The following is an 18,917-nucleotide window of genomic DNA, read 5'->3' on the forward strand; positions in this document are numbered from 1 at the left end:
AGTCACCCTGGTCCCTCTGTACAGAGCAGGAGGAGTTACCACAGAGGTGAAGCACCTGGCCAGAAGAAAAAGCTCTGACAAGCACGAAATTCCAGTAAAACTCAATTCTTAAATAAAGTTATCAGATCAGAAATCCAAACAGTGAGCACTTAAGAGCAAGGAGGTGCATAAAATGAGAAAGTGCTGTACTCGGCACTCTTTTGGATGGGTAAGAGTTATGGCTGTTGTCCTTTTAGTGCCTGGGAAGGGTTATAAATAGCAATGGAAAAAGGGATTTTCCCATACGCTCTTTCAAATACACGCACGCGCGCGCACACACACACACACACACTCACACTCACACATTTTAACACCGTGCTGTATTTTTCAGATGGTTTCAAAACTTTAAACAAATGAATTACTCAGATGGAGATATTGAATGCGCCAGGTCTGAACTCAGCAATGAGTTACACCAAAGAGCTAAAAGCATGACTGTGTGAAGCAACCTCAAGACACAAACCAGGACTCTGACTCTTGAAGGAAGAGAGGGTTCCCATGGAGAAGCCTTGTTTCACTGGTTGCACAGAGCACCCAGATGCAGGATTATGACTATTGACCCTTCCCGGTGTGCCCGGATGACTCCTTCCCTGGGCGGGGCCGGGTGCCCAGCAAGGGTGAGAAAGGGCTCTGGAAAGGCAGGAGAGCAGTCTTTCATTTAAGTCTAAACCATAGACAAGGAAAATCAGAACTTTCTCTCTGATTCAGGGGCCCACGTCTACAGGCTCTTCTTTTCCAGTAAAAGAACAAAAAACTGAGAGATATTTCAGGATTCCATAGCCATGATGTCTTCTACCTACAAATGATTAATTCTTGTCCTGGCAGTGACCAAAGGGAACCTGCTTCTACGCAATGCTGCCACATGAACAGAACCAAGAGGGAAGATCAGGAAAAGGTGTTTTCTTGCCCCAAGGCTGCTACGCTCGGAGGGCATTTGCAACAGTACAAACAACAGAAATGTGTATTTCTTAGCTACTTACTAAGCACTTTGGGCACTAAGAGCTAGGGAAAGGGCAAAAATTAACGCATTTCGCAAGTATATCTTGAACACTTAGGTTGTGCCAGGCTCTGTACTAGGTTCTGGGGATGGGTGATGAGTAAGGTCAAAGAACTCCCTTCCCTTACAGAGCCTACATTTTGCTGGCAGGCAGACAACTGACAGGCAAACACAGAACGAAGCAAAATAATGACCATGAAGGAAGTGACGACTGAGAAGGGCAATGAGGTAGACATTTTCTGGGAAAGGCTAATTTGAAAGGATGATTTGTTTCACTAAAGTTTGAAGGCTAACAAGGAAGTAATTACATAAAGAGCCAGGATGACTACCTCAGCCCAAGGGACAGCGAAAAGTGGGGAAGATCATGGTGTTCACAGTACTAAAGGGAACCACATACTGATCCCTTCCAAGTCGGTCAGATAACAGACTCAGCAGCAGTAGAATGATTTTTGATATTAAGGCACATTGAAAATGGATATAACTTTCCCAGGAGAAGATGGAGGTGTCCACGCCCCTCCTGGCAGATGAGGGTACAGGTTCGGTGGTGGTGATGGTCCAAGGTGCCACAGTCAGTTCCTCTGGGCTTGATAAGGTGAGGACACTAAGGAATAAAAAGCACTGCTGTGTTGGAGTAGTTAGAACAGACTTAAGAAGAAAAAAATTTCCTGATAGGCAGAACCAATGTTGCATTACCTTGCAACAAATGAAGAAAGCCCTGGAATTTGTTCAATTGCCAAAACATGGCCCCATTTATGATGAAATTTAGAATTCTAGTTCTACTGAGTTTTATGCTATTTATGGTTCTATGGCTGCCAAAGAAATGGTTTTCAACTTGAAATGTGATCCTGTGGTTTCACTTAGAGCTCGTGCTCTAGCATCTAACGTATTTAGTCCTCATGGCCATATATTAATGCTTTAACGTATTTAGTCCTCATGGCCGTATATTAATGCTTTAACGTATTTAGTCCTCATGGCCGTATATTAAGGTTAGCTGGATTTAAAAACCTGACAGACAAATGCAATCATGGAATGTTAAAAAATACAAACCTATTTCTAAACTAGCAGCCTCTGAGCCTACGTATTTTTCTTGGTGCCCAGATGGGGAGCACATTTTAACTGCCATGCATGTTCCCAGGTTGTATGTTAATAATGGGTACAAGCTTTGGCATTATGCCAGCCCTGTCCTGGCAGCCATTTTGGGACAGGCTATTTCCAGCAAAAACAATAGCTTACGAGGCAGTTAAAAGTGATGTACCCAATGAAGAATCTAAATTTGCAGTGGTTGATAGATTTTCGGGTTTAAGAAGCAAACCAGTCACCAATTCCAAGCTCTCTGAGGAGACACCACTGCTGAATTAGAAGTCACAACCAGGAAACGATAAGCCATTATCAAAAGCAGCTCTTAAAAATCAAAGGAAATATGAGGCAAAGAGAGCTGCAAAGCAGAAAGCAAGAAGTGACAAGAACCAAGATTTGGCATCGACCCCTACCCCACAGAGCACACCACGAAATACTGTGTATCTGTTCACATCTGGAGACTCTGAGACAGATGAAAAATTCAAAAACCAAAGACCTGAAGGCAATTGAGCCCTGAAAGAACAGTCAGCAGCTGAACCACCACTAGAAAAACTCTAAGTTGGAGACGTTTAAGGAGATGCCATCTTCTCCAGAAGCAGGAAGATTTGAAATTGGTTACTTTAAAGATCGACAGAGAGAGCAAGTTGTTAGCATAACGGTGGAAATACATCTTCTGCCTTAAACCCTGTAGAGCACGTGAATTTCCCCTACCCATCATGTACCCAAGTTTATTGCTCATCTATAACTCAGCCATTTTCCAGGCTTTGGAATATATGTGAAATTAGTTAATAATGCCCATTAAATTGGCTTTTCCTACCTTTCAATACATGTAGAAAAGAGATGCAAATTTCTTAGCTAAGTTCAACAGACTGTTAGTCAAAAATCATTATTATTCAGCATCACTTACATAAATGAATAAAGGCATTTAAATGAAAAGAAATACAGCCCATTAGACTGGATAAAAGGAGTCAGTGCAAAAGCAGCAAGGTATACCAAAGTTTGTCTCTGTAACTTTAGAATGAATATTTCTTTCTTTTGAACCTGTATTAACTTACTAAGTTATTCAGTATAAACTCAATATAGTAATTTTCTGAAAAACTGAATTGCTTTATAGTCCACTTCCTCCTGGAGTCTTTAATGTTTCCATTATTGTATTTTTAAAATTTTTTTTTTTTAGCGTTTATTTATTTTTGAGACAGAGAGAGACAAAGCATGAACGGGGGAGGGTCAGAGAGAGGGAGACACAGAATCCGAAACAGGCTCCAGGCTCTGAGCTGTCAGCACAGAGCCCGACGCTGGGCTCGAACTCACGGACCGCGAGATCATGACCTGGGCCGAAGTCGGCCGCTTAACCAACTGAGCCACCCAGGCGCCCCTCCATTATTGTATTTTTAAACCAAGACTCAGGCTTTGCTTTGTCCAAGGAGGGACCCCACCCCCCCCCCCCCAAGAGTCTGAACACATGCCTGGGTGTCATTTCTCCTCACAAAGAGGAATTTATGCAACCTCTTTGGTAGCCTGGAGTGGTCAGAAATGGTGCTGGATGCAGAATTCTGCTGTGCTGAGCCTCTCATTTATTTCTGGATGTGTATTTCTTACCTCCCACAAGCTAAGCCGTATCTACACCTAGTCAAGATAAAATAAAAAATCTCATGTGGAGTCTGTCAGGAAGGACAATGATAATTTATGTGAAAGTTTCTAGCAGGTAACAGAACTTTTGAGAACAAGTAAACCTAATTAGAGCAGTAGAACACAGAGAAGAGAATGCGATGTGGCAAGAATAGGATCCAGAGAAACCATTTTGAGAAACCAGAGGGAGGCGGTTCCATTCAGCCCCCTGCCGGTGATGCCATTTGCACAGGAAGACAGGGGAAGTCACATTTCCCCTCGCTGGCCCTGAACCTGTGTCTAGACCCAGTTGCCCAGCAGAAACAGGTCTCTGTGAATCGTCCAGGATGGCTGACATTTGTGGGGAGGGCACCATCCACCCGGGAAGTGTCACGTCTCTTGTGGTTTTTCTCTGTCCTCGGTTTTTACCTCGAATACAAATTTGAGCTGTTTGCATTGTTGTGGGACACAGAATTTCTCTTTTAATTTTTTTTTAGTGTTTATATATTTTTGAGAGAGAGACAGAGTGTGAGCAGGAAAGGGACAGAGAGAGAGGGAGACACAGAATCCGAAGCAGGCCCCGGGCCCCGAGCTGTCAGCACAGAGCCCGACGTGGGGCTCGAACTCACGAACAGTGAGATCATGACCGGAGCCGAAATCGGCCGCTTAACCGACTGAGCCACTCAGGCACCCTCAGAATTTCTCTTTTAAACTTCATGTAGCTGATCCAAGGTACAACCACAATCCACACTCTGCCTCCTTCTGCAGAAGGATGCTACTCCCCACTGCGGGCAGCAGGATGCCATCTCAAACTTGGAAAGCGCGCCGTGCTTTTTAACGCTGCATCAAAGGTGACTAGGGAGGAGGCAAAGAGGTAGGCTGACGCCACAAGATACTTTCAGTCTGAGGTCGTTGGGAAGTAAATGGTTTCTTAGACTAACAGCTGCTTGGAGAGGTGGAGATCTCTTCCAAATAGAAAAAGTGATTCTCATGGAGGAAATAAAGGCTCTGAAGGCAACATATCTCACCATTTCCAAGAAGGGATAATAGAAATAAAGGGCTTCAGGGCACCTGGGTGGCTTAGTCAGTTAAGCTGCTGACTTTGGCTCAGGTCATGATCTTGCACCCCGTGAGTTCGAGCCCCGCGTCGGGCTCTGTGCTGACAGCTCAGAGCCTGGAGCCTGCTTCAGATTCTGCGTCTCCTTCTCTCTCTGCCCCTCTGCCTCTCATGCTCTCTCTCTGTCTCTCTCAAAAATAAATAAACATTAAAAAAAAATTATAAAAATAAAAAAAATAAAGGGCTTGATTTTCTTCCTGTATACCTTTCTTTAGAATAACCCACTTGAGCAAGCAATGCCTCTGGTTTCTCTGCCCAGAGTTTCGGAGGAGGGTAGCCAGGCTCCGTAGGGAAAACGAAGGGTGGTTTCTGCATGAGGAGAAACAGGCCCTCCTATGAGGCTTAGAGAAAGTCTCAGCGTTCTTCCTCACACTGCTGTAGCTCTGTAACCCACATCCTTTCCCTAATTCCTTGGAAAAATGCAGGAAAAGCCTTACTTCCCTCAGCTCCTGGAAAACCATCAGAAGTCTGGCTCCTGCAGCCAGGTCCTTTCCCTGGAAGAACCCGATGAAGAGTGTGACTAGGGATATGTGACGTTTATTCTCAGGGATGACACAAGAGATAAAGGAAACGTAGGGATAATGGGAGCCTTAAAATCAAGCCAAACATCGTGGGTCCCACTCGTGCCTGCATCAGGGAGAGGAGGAGAGAAAAGGCTGTTTCCACCTTTGCTTCTGCTCTGCTCTGCTCCAGCTCTGAAATCACACAATCACCCAACCTGCATGATTCCTCAGGTTTCCTGGGACCCTGGGGAGGGTATGGGGACCCAGGTAGCATATCTGTCACTCATCCCTCTTGGAATCAGTACCCTATAATCACGGGCCTCCTTGGCACCTGCTTTCTATCCATTCTGTCATTAGAAGCCGTCCTTTTGTTCATCTCGATACACAGTTTACAAAGTCTCTTCACAATGTTTACCCAAATCAATTTACTGAGAGACAACATGAGACTCTGCAGACCTAACGAACAGGGCTGGCTCCTGTCTGTCCTCAGGGAACTTGCAGCCTCGTAGGGGCCATGGGCATGGAAAAATGCTCATAGGTCAACGACAGTGACGTAACCGTACGTTGTAAAATATGTTGTGAAGAAAACAGGACCTGAGACACAAAGTATATTAATTAGTATATTAAATGCAAATGGACACAATTCCCATATCAGGAGGCAGGAGGGGAAATGGGTGTGACCGCACGAAGCCCTGAATACCGGGTCTTCTCTGGAGGTGTTGACAACGTGCATGGGAGAGCTTCACCGCAGGTTGGTGGGATGGCCCATCAACAACGACATTAGCGACCTTCACATGTCAGGATGTGTAGGTCTTTCTCCCTGAGTCGTTCTGTTGTTCCAGGGAAAGACCCTACGGCCTCCCACCACCGCAGTGGGAGTCTGGGGATATGTCTAAATCAGTTGTGAGCAACTCACTTTATTCCCCTCTTGTCACCCAATTTTCTTATGTGTCCGATGTCTCCATAGATGCAGCCTCCTTGTCCCAGTTTCCTTAGCAAAAGAAATCTCCAGTCTCCTGTGTGGGTGACAAGGGTGGCTCCAAGTGCAAAATGGAAACGTGAGTGTCCTTGTTCAAAAAGCTGGGAACAATGCCGTTGCTGCTGGAAGGTCTAACGTAACAAACTTTTCTTTTCTTCCATGATCTGAATTATTCTGAGATCATTTAGGGATAATGGATCTGAGTTTTTATTATCGTTCACCATTTCAAAAAGCAAGATTAATTTAATTTTAATAAATGTTAATGTTAATACTCCTGTATTTCTTTGGCTACGTGCTACTCCACATATTCTAAGTCTTCCTCGATTTAATCATTTTATTTATTTTGCTGGAATAGATTTTCCAGAAATTTGATAGAGTTTTTGATTGGTAAGCTTTCTGAGTCCTCAAAGAGCTTTAGCAAAAGCTATTTTCACCTTTGTATTTATTTATTTTTTTTCTTGGAAGAGAGTCGTAATTCAAAATCACATATCAACGACTTTGAAAAGATTGGCTCATGGCTTTCAGAAATCCTCTCCTGCTTCTGAGAAATTGGATTCCAACCTGATGTTCATTTCTTTCTAGAGAAACTATCTTCTCTTTCACTCAGCTTTGTTGGCCTGTAAGACACGGTTTTCATCGTTAGTTTTCTGAAATGTCACCACGACAGTGCATGCATGTGTCATACCTGTTACATTTGTCCTACTTAACTCTCAGTGGGTTATTTCAATTTAAGGACTCATGTTTTCCTTTCTGAAAAACCGCCTTATTTATTTCTTCCCTTCAAGCCTCTGTTTTGTGTTTCTTTCCTTTTGCAAGTTCATTTAGACAGGATTTGAAACTCTTTGATAAACCTACTGTGTCTTAATGCTTCATTAATATGTTGTGGTTCTTTGTCTTTTGGGGCTACATTTTGGAAGAATTCTTTGTTGCCGCCCTCCAGCTTACAAATTCAAATTGCAGCTGTATCAGTTCTGCTCTTTAACATGCTTTTTTATGTCGTTGTTCTTGCTTTGTTCTCCAGATCTCTAAGATTTCTGTTTTAATTTATATATAAATTAAATCTCTTCAACATTATTTCATACGTCAACATTAATTATACTGAATTCTAAAAAATTTCCTGATGCTCTAAACTTTGCTTCCTAAGGCAACATCTCCTTCATATAATTATAATTTCAATGTAATTCTGATGTAATTTCATGGTCCTCCGGTGATGCTGATTTTCCCCCAATGTTTGGGGATCTTTGGTTGTGTGGCCATCTTGATGTTCATTTCCTTGTCTGTGGGGTAAATGGACATATATTTCTGCTGAGTACGATTTGCTGTGTATGTGTGTGTGCTGTTAGGCATTTACCTACATGTATTGAATGAATGGCATCAGTCTTCTCAGGTAGGCAGTGTAAGTATTTAGGTCTTTTTAGTGGTTGGACTAAGCAGGAATGCCAATACTAACTCTGACTTTGAGTAAATTATTTGGCTTGTCCAAGCTTCAACTTTTTTTTTTTTTTTTTGAGGTGAAAGGGCAGAGGAAGATGTTGAGAAAGAATCCTAAGCAGGCTCCATGCCCAGCACGGGGTCTGACATGAGGCTCCATTCCATGACCACGAGGTCATGACCAGAGTTGAAATCAAGAGTCAGACACTTAACCAACTGAGCCACCCAGGCACGCCGCAAGCTTCAACTTTCTAATCAAGAAAATGAGTATAGCGCAATAAGGCAAGGAGTAAGCATGACCTTGCAAATTTATAATACAGTGCCTGGCATATAGAAAATAATAATACAGATATTAACTGCTGTTTCGTTGGTTCAAATCAGAACCCAGAGGTGGAGAAATTGATACCCGAAGAAATGAGTCAGCTGTGGTAAAATTGGTAATGTGATGGGTTTCGATCCAGGAAATTTCATAGTGCCTTTGCTCACTGTCTCCTCACAGAAATCTTCCACTCGACCCATGTCCTCTATCCTGAAAGTTCAGATGGGAGAAACACCACACATCCCCGCAGTATGGAGTTGAGCACACGAGGCCAGGCCTGGGCAGGAGGAGAACCCTGTAACCGTTGAGTATTTGCAGCTTTCTACTGAGGATGGGAACCCACAGTGCCCTTTGGGGTTTCCATCCTCTAGGCCCATCTGTTCTGGGTTTTTTATTTTGATTTCCACTGATAGCTCTTGAGGACAGCTGAACATCTTCTTTCCGCCCAAGAACTGAGGAAAGCAAACTGTAGCCAAAACCAGCAGCTGTTGGTTTGTTTAATAGGGAAAATATCTCCCAGAGCTGCCAAGGATACATGATAGAAAGGGATCGAAGAAGCTTGAGGTTCTTTTCCCAAGACAAAAAGCAGATTTTAGCACACACACAAAAATATTCACATTGCTCACTTCCACCCCCAGATTCTGCATAGGAGACCCCGACTCATTTTTTTAAGGATGTTGCCCAGACATTTGTTGTGGACTGTTAGTCCATAAATACATTTCAAGTTGTGGCTGCTTGTCTGTGCTCTCTCCACATGGTCCAAATCTCCTTGGAGCGGAGGTCCCAGGGTATCTGATAGCTGGAGAAGTCCTGCATCCAACCAGGAATATCTATCTCCCTTGCCAGGCTAGCCAACATTCCTGCCTCTTAGGTCTGCAATCAGGCTGTGAGCACAGACTGGGTGCCAATCTGTGGGCAGTGAGTTTATCCAAGCATGGAGAGGGGACGCAGTGACCTTGAATGTCAATTAATGCCACTTGATAGCATTCAGCTACAGTCCTGGCAGATGAGAAACTGGGGCAGGCCAAGTCGTCCCCCCCCCCCCACTCTTCACATTCCAGTCCTGCTTTTTCCCCTGTTCTTAGTGCCCCCCATAAGGTTTAGTTAAGCCAAATTGCACCCCCACACACCCCCTGCCTAGATTTCCCCCTCCAGCTGAGCCACCGAGAGGCAGGCTGACTGCTGGGGGGAGCACACTTCCCTCTCTCCCAGTGCTGGAAGGAGAGGAAGAGTCCAGCTGAGATTTCTTCTTCTTAAGTGCTTCCAGCCTAGCCTGTCGGGATGGCGCAAGTCTGCAAACCGGGGTGAGTATGGGTCAAAAGGGAAAAGACCGCTTCCATAAGCATCAACAAAACTCCTGGAGATGGTGCCTTGCTGCTTCTAGATCAGCTCTTACTCAAGACTAGCCTTGCAGTGAGTCAAGAACAGATCCTGAATCAAGGATGAGGAGGGAGCATCGGGACTGGGTCTCACACCAGACCCGGCCAGCCTGACTTGTGACTTTTTTGGCTGGGTTCTGCGTGCCAGAGGCCAGCTTGTTCCCCGTGCAATGCTGTGTGACCGTCCTTCCTGCTGTGCCCTCAACTCTATTCCCTGGAATTAGGTCTTGTCCAACTCTTTTCCCTCTTCAGGAGGGATATTCCTGATGATGGCCAAGGCTTTGCATTGTGCCAGTGACTACTTTAGGGTGGCAACAATAAACTTTCTCTTCGCTCCTTCTGTTCAGGCATCCCCCACCTGCCCACACCTAGACAGTTTTGACATTGCTTAAACTGGACCAAGAGTTTCCAATTCATATCAGTGGCATAGAGCAGAGGAAAGAGCTATAGGGTCAGGGTTTTGTCAAAGTTGTGGCTCTACACTTACTATGTGACCTTGAGCAGGTCATTAACCTCACGAAACCCTACCTTCCTCATCAGCAAATGGCAGAACAGAAACTATTGTGGGGGCTTCCATGTACAAAGAGCTCTATGTTGACTAGTTCCCTTGCCCCTCCTGGCCCTTGTCTGACAGGTTGGAGGAAAGGATGTCCCTCCTCCTCTTCCTGGCATTTTCCTAAGTCCTAATATCCCAGCCAATTGCCTGTTCTGGCCTGGATCTTTGCTCCTCTACTCTCAGCAAACCGCTCTGTGGTATTGGGATGGCTCCCGTTATCTATGGTGCTCTCCTAACCCCATCTCGACAGGATCGAACCCAGTCTCTCCTGCTCTCCCAGCTGAATAAGATCACAACAGAAATCACTGCCCAGGTTTGGGCTCCACCTTACTGCAGTGTCTGCCCAATACTGGGGCAGCCGTGGCTGTGGGCTCTCCAGTGATGGGGACCAGGGCATATGAAGTCTGCTTCTCAAGAGCGCCTGTATGTGTATTTCACAATCTCACACCCAGTGGCTTGCTGGATTAACAAGAGTTAGGAGGCGTGCAATAAAGCCAACAGCCTTGGACTGGGACTTCACACAGGTTACCCAAGCACTTCAGCGTGAGAGTCACCCTCGAAACCATTCCTTCCATTGTGTCTTCTACCTTCGAGAAGGTACAAGGCACCAATTTCCACTCATTGCCAAAGCCAGAGCCTGGGCTTCACCTTTGATCACTGCCTCTCCCTCACCCTGTCCACACAGCCAAATCTCTACATCCAACCAATCTCTACATCTCCATCCAACCGACGTCTACATCCTATCAATCCTGCTTCCTCCAAATCTTGGGGTTTTTTATGTGTCTCTACATCCACTGCTTCATCTTGATTCAGGCCAACATCATCTCTTGTAGTCTTTCCAAACACAAACATGGTCACCATCCTCCTGTACAAAACATTATTCAATGTCTGGCCATTGCTCGGTGGTCAAAAATAAGCCCTTCATACAACTTCCAAGCCTTTGCACATTCGACCATTCCCTGCCTCTCCAGCCCCATGCACACCTCTCCCCACATCATGTCTCGTGTCCAGATGCCAGAAAGCATTTCAGCTCAGTGTTCAGAGCAGATTGTCTTATGCTATTGGAATTTCACCAATGCCATTGCCACTGCCTGTAAGATCTCACACCACAATGACCTTCTTCCAGCCTGAGTAACTCCTACTCATCCCATGGGCCTCAACTCCAGTATCATCTTTTCCAGAAATCTCTTCTCACATCTTCCCAATTGGGTTAGGTGTCTCCCCTCCCAACCAGTATGTTCCCTTCATTCCCTTTGATGGTAATTGGTATTCTGCATGGAAACTGCTGGTTTTATTGTCTGTGTTCAACATGAGACTAAGAACCTTCAGATAGCAGGGATGGTGTCTCTCCTTTTCCATGTGGTATCACCTCATCCCGAGCAGGGCACAGCCCAGGCCAAGCAGACACTCGGTAATTCTCTAATGGTTACATTCTCCTTCTCTAGAATTAAATTTGCCGAAGGCGTAGATAAGACTGTTCCATGTGAATAGTCAGATGGTTCAGAATACATCTGAATCCAACATATGAGGCTGATTTGGGACCTGGACCAGAAAAGGGACATTTGTGGGAAAACTGGTAAAATCCACATAAGGCTTATAGATTAGACTAGCATCACATCGAGTTAATCTCCTGACTTTGGTCATTGGTCTCATGTTACGTGAGACTCTAACATCTGAGAAATTTGGGCAAAAGGTACACAGAAAGGCTTTGCACTCTTTTTGCGCCATTCTTTGTACGTAAAAATTATATCAAGATAGAAGTTTTAAAATGTAAGCAAAATAAAAGCGTAGATTAGCGGGAAGAATGAGGACCAACTTCAGGATTCCACTGGAACTTGCTTTTCTTAGTAAATTCAACACCAGTGTTCCTTTCCTTCTGCTTTTCTCTTTCCTGTAGAATCTGCCGGGTAAGGCACGGGGAAGGAGTCTTATTCCTGCGTATCTGCATGAAAAGGCTGTGGGTCCTGAAGATGCTGTGGTGTGAACGTCAGCCTCCAAAGCCCTGCTCGGTGCCATCAGTCTAGTCTGCCAGTTTACTGCCAAGCTTCCCATCCGCAGAGTGGAAAAGTGCCGACTCAAGCTCACTGCACGGAGGCAGGGCAAATGACTCCACCAGACTTGGCTAAACACTGGAACTGCTTCCTACAGAGCCGGCTTAGCTTTTAACCTTCCGAGAAGGGCAGCGCCTGAAACGTTCATGGGAATGGATTTCACAAACAGGGAAGAACACCCGGAAAGAGAGAGCCCCGCGCAGCATGTCTACAGCCCAGCCCCAACCCAGAGCTCCAGCCCCTGCCTTTCATCCTCAGGCCAACATGGGTCACCCTCCGCCTTGTCTTCAGGGCGCAGATGGGGCTGTCTGAGCCCGGGTTGCAGGCTTTCTTTCAGATGTTAGGAGTGGGGAGGGGTGGCAGGTGAAACTCCAGGCCCGGTTCATCAGCTCGAGACTTAAAGCTGAGAAAACATCCCCTGCAGGCCTCAGTCAGGCCCGGCGCCCTCCACGAGCACAGCGAGGTCCCGCTGCTCTCCCCCATGAGAGGAGCCACAGAAGAGACGCGATCGCCTTTGCTCCGATAACCATAAAGCCACTTGTGCTCAGAGGCAAGAGACCCAGAGCTTACCCACCCAGGTCCCGGAGAAGGGGAGCCAGCCCTGGCTTGGGCATCCGGGTCACATGGTGACCGCTTGCCCCTATGGCTGCCCCGAGGCTGTTAAAATAGAATCAAATGAAATCTGTCCCCTCCAACTTCCACCTAAAGATCAAAGTTCTACCCTATGGTGATTACACAGAACTGGTTTGTTTTCTCTACTATGTTGTACTTCTTTACACATCTGGAGACAGCAATCTTTTTCCACCCAAGTCTTCTTTTCCTTCCCCCCCCCCGCCCAGATAAGCAGCCTGTTTGCATTAGACAGTTTTTCCACTCACCTCCGTACAGCATGGTTTCTAGATTCCTCAAAATGTTCATCACTGTCTCTTGGATTCGTTTTCAAGGTTCTTTCTATAATGCAATGGACAGGTGAATTATGAGGTTCCGGACCAAGAAGCCAGCACAGAGGACAGCAGAGTTAGCTCCTCTGATCCACACTCCATCTCTCCATTCTTGTAGGCCAAGATGGACTTTGTAGCAATGTATGGGGACACTGGCTCTCACTGAAGTTACCAGGCACCCGAACTCCAAAACATTCACTGATATTTACACAATTAACTTCCGAATGAAGACGATTACACCTTCATCACTGTTAATTTCATTGCTGAAGTTAACACCGATGTAACTCTTGCTGCCAGGCCTCCCAAAGACATTGGAAGGCCCTCCTAAAGAAGAGTGCCATGGTGAGCCCAGGCATTTTGCCTTAGATGGGAGAACACACAAGAAGGCAGTACATCAGCATGGCCCGGCTCACCAGATGAGGCCTCACTCATTCCTAGTGAAGTGGAACAGAGAAGACCCCCAAGCATTGGAACGTGGAGATAAGGCAAGAGGAAGCCAGTCTGTTCCAGAAAGGATGTGAGGGCATGGGAGGGATTCTGGAGGGGAGTGAAGGGCAGCTCTGGATACTTGGGCACTTGTAAGCCAAATGGAAGCCAGCAGGCCTGTGGGTCTGGAGGAGGGGACTTGGTGACTCGGGCATCCTTCCCCACCTTCATTCCAAGGAGCGAAGACAGAAGCATCACTCTGGCTTGGCCACTCCTCAAAGAAAGAAAGAGAAAGAGATTGAGTGCACAACTCACAAAGGATCTGATTTACTGCTTCTGGAAGAAACACTGAACCTTTTTCATCTTGACAGCATCCAGACTCCCGGAGGGGCATCAATTCACTTCCATGGAGAACAACAACATCTCTGCTCTGGAACTGCAAGCCACAGTCTGTGAGAAGAAACTCCACTTAGGAAAGCGGCACCAAGAAACCGCTTGGTGCAAAGACAAAGAAATGCACTAAATTGATCCCTTACAGACACATCTCAACCGGGGAGAGTTCTGCTGCAGTGAAGTGTCAAAAAGAAAGTCAACGTGCCAGATTTTCTTTCATCCCAAAAGGGAAGTCAGTGAAATGGAGCCCTAGGATTTCACTAGCAGATGCATCAGCAGCAAATGAACACGAGGTAACCTTGACCTCTCACAGGAGTCTGCAGATTTCAAAGTGTCTGTGCAGATGAGTCAGGTCAGCGATGGCCAGGTGGTTCCATAGTTAAACCATCCACGGATTAGACCGTGGCTGGTCTAAGGTGCCCTGAAGGCAACTTCTGGGCGGTAACAACAATTGGGAGGTCTCGTGTGTGGCCTGTGGTCCCAGGAGGTGTGCGTAGCTTCTTGGCCTGCACGGTCTCATCTCACGTTGGCCCAAAGGCAGGGTGTGTGGCAGATGATCCCCGTCGCTTCTGGTTGAAGTTGTGGCAATTCGTTGTTTTGTTGTTTCACTTAAGTCGCTCATCTTCTCTCCTTTCCCTGTTAGGTTTTGTTTTCAGTAGTATTCGAAGCATCTCGAAATATAAATCTCAAAGAATTGAGATGAATTATTCTTTGTTTAATGTTTATTGAATTTTGAGAAAGAGAGATAGAGAGAGAGAGAGCACATGCAAGCAGGGGAGGGACAGAGAGAGAGGTAGGGGACAGAAGATCCGAAGCAGGCTCTGGGCTGATAGCAGACAGCCCGATGCGGGGCTCAGATTCAGGAACCATGAGATCATGACCCGAGCCAAGGCTGGATGCTCAACCGACTGAGCCACCCAGATGCCCCTAATTATTTTTTAATCAACAGGAAAATTCACAGTATACTTAATATAAAACAGATGTATATTAATTGAAAACAGGGAGCCTTAAAAAAAAGGTAGAACTTTCAAACCAAACCATTCTGAGATGGAAAAAAAAAACAGCTAAAGTTTAAGAGATGTTACAAAATTTGAGCAGAGAGTAAAACAACCCTAATAGCTCATGGAGGATTTACGCTGTGCCAGTGACTCCTCTAAACGCTTCATCATATGAAATCATTTCACCTGTTTACATTTCTGTGAGTTACGAATTTTTAAAAAGAAAAACTTTAGATCCCAAAAGAGTTGTTTTCTCATGGTTACTTTTCCAGTAACCTTAAGAGATAGGATTTGAACCCAGAACCCGCACCCTTAACTATGATACTGCTTCTCCCCCGATATACAGGTACACCTTGGAGGTACCTCAGATTTGGTTCCAGACCGCCACAATAAAGGTGGTCAAATGAGCGTTTTAGTTGCCCAGTGCCTGTAAAGGTTATGTTCATGCTATACTACGCTGTCGTCTATTAAGTATGCAGTAGCATCGTGTCTAAAACACAATGTACATATCTTAATATAAAAATACCCCATTGCTGGAGCACCTGGGTGGCTCAGTCTGTTGAGTATCTGACTCTTGATTTTAGCCCAGGACATGATCTCAGGGTCGTGGGCTCAACCCCAGTGTCAGGCTCCACTAAATGCAGAGACTGCTTAAGATTCTCTCTTTCTCTCCCTCATCCGCTCTCCCTTGCTCGCCTTCCCTCTTTCTCCAAAAAAGAAATAAATACTTTATTGCCGAAAAAAAAAAATTGCTTAGCATCATCGGAGCTTTCGGGGAGTCATAATCTTTTTGCTGGCCTGGGGCCTTGCCTTGATGTTGACAGTTGCTGACTGATCAAGGTAGTAATTGCTGAAGGTTGGGTAGCTAGAGCAATTTCTTAGAATAAGACAATGAAGGTTGCTATAGCAACTGATTCGTCCTGTCACTTGAATGCTTAGGGCCATTGTATGGTGATTAATCGGCCTAATTTCAAGATTTTTGTGTGTCAGGGAAGAGGGAGGCCTGAGGACAGAGAGAGAGAGAGATGGGAGGACAGTCGGTGGAACAGTCAGAGCACACCCAACATTTATCGATGACGTTTGCCATCTTATGTTGATGCGGCTCATGGTTCTCCCAAACAATTACAGTGGAAACAACAGAGATCACCATATCACTGTAACAAATGTAATAACTATGAAAAAGTTTGTCATGTTGTGAGCATTACCAAGACGTGACCCAGGGACATGAAGCGAGCAGATGCTGTTGGGAAAATGGCGCCAGTAGGCTTGTTTAGCGCAAGGTTGTCACAAACCTTCAATTTGTAAACAACGAGGTACGCTTACAATCTATTAAATTTCCCTTTTGGAAGAAAAAAAAACCTCTCAAATTATGTCAGATCAAATATATTGTTTCCTTAATACAAAATTTCTCTCTCTCTCTCTCTCTCTCTCACACACACACGATTAAAATTAAGACAGAGGATAGACAAAGTTGTTACCGAGGCATGCTTACCTCCTTGTTTCTCATGTTTACAGAGAAGTAAGGGAGCTGATCCCGCCCCTGGCTGGTTTCTCCTTCCCCTCCTTCATGTGCAGTTTTCTATCTGAGAGAGAATAATCTGACCAATGGAAAGTGGAGAAAGTGACATCCGGATACCCCACCCCCATTCAAGCAGAAAGAGCATGTTCTCATTTACTTTGCTGTTTTTAAAACATGTCTGTGCCTTATCATTGTGGGACTTGGCACATTTCTACCTCTGGCACTCTACTCTTTTGTTCCTAAGTGTCTAGCTTTCAGCTGAGTATGTAACTTGGTCATCCTAGGCTGCAGGACCAAGTTTCCTCAATTCAATGAAGAAGGAAAGGGCAATTCCATTTGCCCTTAGGCACAAAACTAGTTCTCCATAATAAAGCCATCCCTGCTCTTGGCACTCATCTGGCTCTGTTCTCAGTTTATTAGGAACCCAGAGAAGATATAAAAGTGCAGTATTTACCTTGGTCTAATTGTCAAAAACACAGTGGCACCTCAACAACTTATTTTAAAAATTGAAAGAATGAAAACATAAAAAAGCAAGGATGTAAATAATAAAATTAACAATTGTGATTGTACAGCAAGAGATATAAAATATAAAGATATGAACATACCGTTTCAATCCAAAACAATGCACATTTTCAAAAATGTGCAGAAATTTTATAAAAATCAACTGTATCCTTTTCTCCCAATAACATCTTAATTTGAAAGTATACAAATCATAACAAGCTCATATATAGACGAAATCCAGATACAAAGAATAAAAGGGTAGCTTCTTTCCCCAAAAGTAAAGTTAACATGTTAAAATAAAAAACAGTGTCAAAAGAAATCTAAGGTAAAATTGAAAGCTATTCAAAGTGAATGTAATTGAGAACGTTATACACCAAAACCCGTAAAATATAGCCAAAGAAGCACTCTGAGGAAAATGTATAGCTTTAAATGCATTTCCTTTCAAAAAGATTTAAAAAATACTGAAACGTTTAATTTCAGTAGTTCATCAAAGTAAAAAAGGAGTTCATGACAATAATACAGAAGTTAATGAAATAAGAAGAAATATAATAAGATAATTAAATAATGAGACCTCTCTGAAGCTAGTGGTCTCACCTACCTGATGCCTCAGTCAGTCTTCTCTGAGTGGAGCCCTCAGACCTACCTCTCAGGTCACAATGCCTGGGCGGGACCCCCTGACCCAGTGTCAGTGACCTCACTCCTTCAGAAGCAGCTCGCTCCCTCTTTGCCTAGCTCTCCTTAAAAATAGCTTTGTCTAATAAGCGAAACTCTACAGTTCTTGTGCTTAGACAAGTGAGGAGAGAAGACGTAAGTGTGGAGGCAGAAGTTAGCTCTCTCTCATATGCCATGGGGACCTCGCTCTGCACCCACTACAGGACAATTGGAGGATGGAAGGCAGGTCCTGAGACTTCCCCAGGATTCTATTCATGCCTGATCTCCTCCCCTGGCACAGATGTATGACAGCCATCCCCTAGCCAAGCTACTAATACACCACTCCCCTGCCTGCCCCTGCTGGAGGAAAGCACCTGTGCTGAGTGTTAAGTTCCAGAACATCCAGTCCCCTCCCCTGAGAGAAGAAAGGAGATGTGCAGAAATGGACAAAGACCCAACCTTGCATCTCCACGAGACCAGATCCTCAGAAGAAAGAGGAAACCGGCCAGACTTGGATCGTTAGGGAGAATAAGCTCAGTGGATCCATACCCTTCCAAAGGCAGCAAAATCATACATATAAATGTTGACTGCTTTGTTGTAACTGTCATGTAGCAAGTTTAAATCACAAAATTCCAGAGGCAAAAAGAATGGTTTACCATTGTGTGCACCCTTTCATTGATACCTGAAGCCTGAGTGGGAGAGGAGAAGGTCAGACCCAAGGTGATGCCTCAGAGGTGAGCAGCAGGCACCAAACCTCAGCCACCTAGAGCTGCTTGTGCAAACATGGTATGCTCTCCTTTCCAGGCAGAGTCGCGTCCTTCCAGGCAGAGTCGTATCCTCCCATGCCTGTCCCGGGGCAGAGCCCACTGAGTCCGGGTGGAAGTCCTCTCCAGAGGCTGTGCTTTGTGAGAGCGATGGCATCTCCCTCATTCTCCCTTAGGTCCACAAGCCCGACAGGGCACCGCTCTCTGGCCAATGGCTACCAGGGCCAGGGAAGGCTGCCTAAGAAATGCCCCATCAGCACAACGAGGAAGCAGTCCATTAGCAGAAGAACAAGATAAGGCAAGTGGAAAACCAGAGGGAGTCCCCATCTTGTTCAGACAGCATCAGCTCAGACTTGGGGGATCCTCCAGGCACGAGGAACAGAGGAACATGATGCCATCTCCCGCCAGCGCTCAGGCTCTCTCTCTGCTGCCTGCCCAAGTGCCAGCCTCTTTGGTGCCGGTCAAATGATTCTTTTACAACGCAAGTAGAACCTTCTAGGTACGGTCAAATGAGTTTTCAATTCCATCCCTTACCAGCCTGGGCAAGTCACGTCATCTGTTGAACTTCTGTTTCTCATCCCATTTAGCAAACGACACTATTACTAAATGAGCAACTATTTAATGGCAGGTGTTGCCGAACACACTGATGATAAAACCTGAAACAGTGCTCC

At 45.2% G+C, this 18,917-nt stretch overlaps 1 long non-coding RNA gene and 1 pseudogene across 2 annotated transcripts; one reads left to right on the forward strand and one right to left on the reverse strand.

The window, feature by feature from the left end:
* The first annotated feature begins 1,529 nt into the window (after positions 1–1,529).
* LOC132684640 (eukaryotic translation initiation factor 2A pseudogene) lies at positions 1,530–2,766 on the forward strand (annotated as a pseudogene).
* Positions 2,767–11,825: 9,059 nt separating this feature from the next.
* LOC132685155 (uncharacterized) lies at positions 11,826–17,388 on the reverse strand. Of its 2 annotated transcripts, none has more exons than XR_014135369.1 (4): positions 16,304–17,388; positions 13,775–14,449; positions 12,932–13,694; positions 11,826–12,188 (listed from the first exon to the last, which is right to left on the reverse strand). It is a non-coding gene; the product is annotated as an uncharacterized LOC132685155 (long non-coding RNA). The 2 variants fall into 2 exon arrangements; XR_014135370.1 differs by having other exon boundaries at positions 13,775–14,498.
* Between the last annotated feature and the right edge of the window lie 1,529 nt (positions 17,389–18,917).

Source organism: Panthera onca, chromosome D2 (assembly GCF_046562875.1).
Source record: "Panthera onca isolate mPanOnc1 chromosome D2, mPanOnc1 haplotype 2, whole genome shotgun sequence".
Lineage (NCBI taxonomy): Eukaryota > Metazoa > Chordata > Mammalia > Carnivora > Felidae > Panthera > Panthera onca.